At 42.8% G+C, this 6996-nt stretch overlaps 1 pseudogene; it reads left to right on the top strand.

Annotated features, from left to right (window-relative positions):
* Positions 1 to 5467: 5467 nt before the first annotated feature.
* LOC126093773 (5S ribosomal RNA) lies at positions 5468 to 5585 on the top strand (annotated as a pseudogene).
* The last annotated feature ends 1411 nt before the right edge of the window (positions 5586 to 6996 follow it).

Below are 6996 nucleotides of genomic sequence, written 5' to 3'. Positions count from 1 at the left end.
AAGAAGAGGAACGTGGTCCGTTATTGTTTTGTAGTGACAGAAGTAGGATTTTTTACACTATTATCTAAAAAAGTACACTTATTTAAGTTTCCCAGATATATTTTTTTATGAAGGTCGTCGTCTTTGATAAAAAACTGATATAAACAGAAAAAAAGTGGTCAGCGCGACAGAATGTCAATCCTAAGGGCCAGGGCTCGATTCCCGGCTGGGTCGGAGATTTTCTCCGCTCAGCGTTTTGGTGTTGTGTTGCCCTAATCATCAGCATTTCTTCCCCCTCGATGCGGAAGTCGCCGAAGTGGCGTCAAATCGAAAGACTTGCACCTGACGAACGGTCTACGCGACAGGAGGCCCCTAGTCACACGACATTTACATTTTTAGCGGGAGATGTAGAGTTGACAGTCTTTTGAGATGCCCTCGGGGATATCTTTTATGATTAACTGTGGGTAAGCTTACAATACAGGGTACCTGCAACTGAGACAAACTGATGAAACAACTAAAGTCAGCAGTGAGAGAAGAACGTCGCGGATCTCAAAGAAAACGCGTTGATATTGCTACAAGATAATGCTCGCCCTCACACCATCCAGCTGACCCATGAAACCATTGAAAAAAACCTCCGATTTTCATTTTTTTGGTGTACACAAGGAGGTATTACATGGTAAAAAGCTCAGCAACAACGAGGAGGTCCAAATCTTTGCGGGCAAGTGGCTTAAACCAAACACAAAGAGTTCTTTTTATCAGATACAAAAAAAACTAGTTGAGAAAAAACTATTTGGCAGAAGTGTATTAGTAATGGTGGGGCAAACACTGAGGAGACATAAAGCCATGGGATACCTATATGCTCATATACAGATGGGGGTAGCATCGCATACACAAGGTGTGAAAGGTCAGTACATTGGTGGAACTGTCATTTGTACTCTGATGATTCATGCGAAAGGGTTTCCAACGTGATTATGGCCGCACTAGAAGAATTAACGGATTCTTAATGCCGAATGGTAATTGTAGGTAGACACATAAAACATTCAATTTGGGAAATCTTTAGAGAATACAGTATTCCGAGATCCACAGTCTCGACTGTGCCGAGAATCTACATCTACATCTACATCCATACTCCGCAAGCCACCTGAAGGTGTGTGGCGGAGGGTACCTTGAGTACCTCTATGGGTTCTCCCTTCTATTCCAGTCTCGTATTGTTCGTGGAAAGAAGGATTGTCGGTATGCCTCTGTGTGGGCTCCAATCTCTCTGATTTTGTCCTCATGGTCTCTTCGCGAGATATACGTAGAGGGAGCAATATACTGCTTGACTCTTCGGTGAAGGTGTGTTCTCGTAACTTTGACAAAAGCCCGTAACGAGCTACTGAGCGTCTCTCCTGCAGAGTCTTCCACTGGAGTTTATCTATCATCTCCGTAACGCTTTCACGATTACTAAATGATCCTGTAACGAAGCGCGCTGCTCTCCGTTGGATCTTCTCTATATCTTCTATCAACCCTATCTGGTACGGATCCCACACTGCTGAGCAGTATTCAAGCAGTGGGCGAACAAGCGTACTGTAACCTACTTCCTTTGTTTTCGGACTGCATTTCCTTAGGATTCTTCCAATGAATCTCAGTCTGGCATCTGCTTTACCGACGATCAACCACCGACGATACCACATTTCAGGAATCACTTCTCACCACGTACAACGTATTGGCCGGCGGCCTTCACTTAACAACGACCGAGAGCAGCAGAGTTTGTGTAGAGTTGACAAATCTAACAGACAATTAACACTGCGTGATATCACAGTAGATAACAATGTGGGACGTATGACGAACATATCCGTTTGGATAGTGCGGCGAAATTCGTCTTTAATGTGTATGGCACCAAGCGACCGACGCGAGTGCCATTGACAACAGCACGACATCACCTGCAGGCCTCTCCTGGACTTGAATCGACTGGAAAACCGTGGCCTGTTCAGGTGAGTCACGATTTCTGTTGGTAAGAGTTGTTGCTAGGGTGCGAGTGTGGCGCAGAACCCACCAGGCCATGGACCCAAGTTGTCAACAAGGCACTGTGTAATCTGGTGGTGGCTCCACAATGGTGTGGGCTGTGTTTACATGGAACGAACTAGGTCCTCTGGTCCGACTGTACCGATCATTGAGAATAGCTATATTCTCCTACACGGACATCATTTGCATGCAAACAACGATGGAATATTTATGGATGACAATGCGCCATGTCACCAGGCCACAACTGTCCGCAATTGGTTTGAAGAACATTCTCATTCGAACACGAATGCCATCGAACGTTTATGGGACATAACTGAGAGGTCAGTTCGAGCACAAAATGCAGCAACGTCAATGCTTTCGGAATTATGGACGGCTATAGAGGCAGCATGGCTCAATATTTCTGCAGGGGACTTCCAGCGACTTGTGGAGTCCATGCCACGTCGAGCTGCTGCACTACGCCGGGAAAAAAGGGGTCCGACATGATATTAGGAGGCAACATATGACTTTTGTCACCTCAGTACACGTTGAATAGTAAAAGTTTCATCTTGTAAAAATACAATTCCTTTTATATTCAGTTACTGATATCGCTCGTCATTGATCGCTGAGTAGTTTTTGTTAAATATATATGTTAAATATATATATATATATATATATATATATATATATATGTTAAATATATATAAAAAAGGTGGGAATTTAAGGAGATGGACCTGGATAAACTGAAAGAACCAGAGGTTGTACAGAGTTTCAGGGAGAGCATAAGGGAACAATTGACAGGAATGGGGGAAAGAAATACAGTAGAAGAGGAATGGGTAGCTTTGAGGGATGAAGTAGTGATGGCAGCAGAGGACCAAGTAGGTAAAAAGACGAGGGCTAGTAGAAATTCTTGGGTAACAGAAGAAATATTGAATTTAATTGATGAAAGGAGAAAATATAAAAATGCAGTAAATGAAGCAGGCAAAAAGGAATACAAACGTCTCAAAAATGAGATCGACAGGAAGTGCAAAATGGCTAAGCAGGGATGGCTAGAGGACAAATGTAAGGATGTAGAGGCTTATCTCACTACGGGTAAGATAGATACTGCCTACAGGAAAATTAAAGAGACTTTTGGAGATAAGAGAACCACTTGTATAAACATCAAAAGCTCAGAGGGAAACCCAGTTCTAAGCAAAGAAGGGAAAGCAGAAAGGTGGAAGGAGTATATAGAGGATCTATACAAGGGCGATGTACTTGAGGACAATATTATGGAAATGGAAGAGGATGTAGATGAAGATGAAATGGGAGATACGATACTGCGTGAAGAGTTTGACAGAGCACTGAAAGACCTAAGTCGAAACAAGGCCCCCGGAGTAGACAACATTCCATTGGAACTACTGACGGCCTTGGGAGAGCCAGTCCTGACAAAACTCTACCATCTGGTGAGCAAGATGTATGAAACAGGCGAAATACCCTCAGACTTCAAGAAGAATATAATAATTCCAATCCCAAAGGAAGCAGGTGTTGACAGATGTGAAAATTACCGAACAATCAGTTTAATAAGCCACAGTTGCAAAATACTAACACGAATTCTTTACAGACGAATGAAAAAACTAGTTGAAGTCGATCTCGGGGAAGATTAGTTTGGATTCCGTAGAAATACTGGAACACGTGAGGCAATACTGACCTTACGACTTATCTTAGAAGAAAGATTAAGGAAAGACAAACCTACGTTTCTAGCATTTGTAGACTTAGAGAAAGCTTTTGACAATGTTGACTGGAATACTCTCTTTCAAATTCTAAAGGTGGCAGGGGTAAAATACAGGGAGCGAAAGGCTATTTACAATTTGTACAGAAAGCAGATGGCAGTTATAAGAGTCGAGGGACATGAAAGGGAAGCAGTGGTTGGGAAGGGAGTAAGACAGGGTTGTAGCCTCTCCCCGATGTTATTCAATCTGTATATTGAGCAAGCAGTAAAGAAAACAAAAGAAAATTTCGGAGTAGGTATTAAAATCCATGGAGAAGAAATAAAAACATTGAGGTTCGCCGATGACATTGTAATTCTGTCAGAGATAGCAAAGGACTTGGAAGAACAGTTGAATGGAATGGACAGTGTCTTGAAAGAAGGATATACGATGAACATCAACAAAAGCAAAACAAGGATAATGGAAAGTAGTCGAATTAAGTCGGGTGATGCTGAGGGAATTAGATTAGGAAATGAGACACTTAAAGTAGTAAAGGAGTTTTGCTATTTGGGGAGCAAAATAACTGATGATGGTCGAAGTAGAGAGGATATCAAATGTAGACTGGCAATGGCAAGGAAAGCGTTTCTGAAGAAGAGAAATTTGTTAACATCGAGTATAGATTTAAGTGTCAGGAAGTCATTTCTGAAAGTATTTGTATGGAGTGTAGCCATGTATGAAAGTGAAACATGGACGGTAAATAGTTTGGACAAGAAGAGAATAGAAGCTTTCGAAATGTGGTGCTACAGAAGAATGCTGAAGATTAGATGGGTAGATCACATAACTAATGAGGAAGTATTGAATAGGATTGGGGAGAAGAGAAGTTTGTGGCATAACTTGACCAGAAGAAGGGATCGGTTGGTAGGACATGTTCTGAGGCATCAAGGGATCACCAATTTAGTACTGGAAGGCAGAGTGGAGGGTAAAAATCGTAGGGGGAGACCAAGAGATGAATACACTAAGCAGATTCAGAAGGATGTAGGTTGCAGTAGGTAACGGGAGATGAAGATGCTTGCACAGGATAGAGTAGCATGGAGAGCTGCATCAAACCAGTCTCAGGACTGAAGACCACCACAACAACAACAACATATGTTGTGGATTGGCAAAAGAGCCAACCCTGTATGAGAGGAAGCTGAAAGGCACACGTTTTAGCTCACGCAGGCTGGCGTGAGGTCTGGAACAGGTCAAGGAAATTAGACTAGCAAAAAACGTACGTAGCTGCTGGAATACTTAACTTTAATCCATAATTGGTGAACATCGCTCTTGAAGGTACATGTTTTACAGCATCAATAGTAACTGGTAATGGCGCCTTGCTAGGTCGTAGCAAATGACGTAGCTGAAGGCTATGCTAACTATCGTCTCGGCAAATGAGAGTGTATTTTGTCAGTGAACCATCGCTACAAAGTCGGTTGTACCACTGAGGCGAGTGCTAGGAAGTCTCTCTAGACCTGCCGTGTGGCGGCGCTCGGTCTGCTATCACTGATAGTGAAGACACGCGGGTTCGACGTTTACTAACGGACCGCGGCCGATTTAAAGGCTGCCACCTAGCAAGTGTGGTGTCTGGCGGTGACACCACAATATAAAATTGTGATTTGCATTAAATGGATTAGAAACAGTTAGGCCGCGCGGGATTAGCCGAGCGGTCTGAGGCGCTGCAGTCATGGACTGAGCGGCTGGTCCCGGCAGAGGTTCGAGTCCTCCCTCGGGCATGGGTGTGTGTGTGTTTGTCCTTAGGATAATTTAGGTTAAGTAGTGTGTAGGCTTAAGGCAACGGCCTTGCTGCAGTGGATACACCGGTTCCCGTTAGATCACCGAAGTTAAGCGCTGTTGGGTGTGGTTGGCACTTGGATGGTTGACCATCCAGACCGCCATGAGCTGTTGCCATTTTTCGGGATGCACTCAGCTTCGTAATGACAATTGAGCAGATACTCGACCGCATAGTAGCGGCTCCAGTCAAGAAAACCATCATAACGACCGGGAGAGTGGTGTGCTGACCACACGCCCCTCCTATCTGTAACCTCAACTGAGGATGCTACGGCGGTCGGATGGTCCCGATGGGCCACTTGCGGCCTGAAGACGGAGTGTGTAAGCTTAGGGACTGATGACCTTAGCAGTTAAGTCCCATAAGATTTCACACACATTTGAACAATCAGTCAGTCAGTCATAAATAACGTAAACAAGGTGAAAGCGAACGAAATCATTGAGTTTCACAAGAAGCTATGATCTGTAACACACGGATCAGACAGAGATCGGGAGAACCTGTAATGTTATCAGAGACTCAGTTCAGTTTATTGAGACGTACGGTGTCGAACAGTTCATCAATAGTTTTAGAGATGAGAGGTATATCGTACGACGTACATTTAATCAACAACACAATATGATAGCCTTTTGTGAGACAGAATAATAAACGAAAACCCATGTAATGTGCTGAGGTGCGCAAAGTAAAAATAAACAAGCTACGCATTCGGAGGAATTTTCTTCCCAACGTTCTTTGAAACCCCTGAATGTAACTGGAATTAACGACTTTCAACAAATAATTAAATGAAGTAGATCCCGGAGATGGATGTGGCAGCCACTAGCACTGATATTCTTGCTAATCATTTGACGATAGGTCAACCACTGGAAAAATGTTCAGTGAGAACAAAAACAGTAATTAGTGGAAAAGCAATTGAATGCTAATATATTTTAACTACCTTCGACGTGAAATATCGTATGAATACGAGACACACAGACAATGTTGAATATATTTGGAAGTGTGTGTGTGTAACAATAGAACTTTAAAGTACAGAACACAGAAACAAAGACGAATGAAACTGTGTACAACAGTCGTATTGCCAACTCTAATGCAACGAAGTGAATAGTGGGTATATAATAAAAGACAAGGAAAACAAATGCAAGGAATAGAAACCAGATTTCTTAGGGTGTTTAAGGGATGTATAAGAATAGATACAATACTTAATGAAGATATTCGAAAGGAGCTGAAAATATGCAGGCAGTTAGATCCCGTGTCAGTAAACGTATTGGAGCAGAATGACTCTGGTTTTTTTGCAGAAGAATATCACTACAGCCACAAAGAAAAACCTAGATCAGTAGAAACATCTTTCAGTGTAGTGCAAAGATTCTCGTTTACATCTTGATTTACAGACCAGCCTCTTCACGGATTCTGCTGTAGGTACACCAGTTGCGTTTCGACAGACGCCAGAAAAACTATAGCTGTTTAGATACAGGAGCCACTGTCAGATATCACTTACGGCTTGATCCCCGATAATGGTTTGAAAAGTAATGGACTTGATAG

This window comes from Schistocerca cancellata, chromosome 7 (assembly GCF_023864275.1).
Source record: "Schistocerca cancellata isolate TAMUIC-IGC-003103 chromosome 7, iqSchCanc2.1, whole genome shotgun sequence".
NCBI lineage: Eukaryota > Metazoa > Arthropoda > Insecta > Orthoptera > Acrididae > Schistocerca > Schistocerca cancellata.
This window is presented reverse-complemented; position numbering and strand designations above follow the sequence as displayed.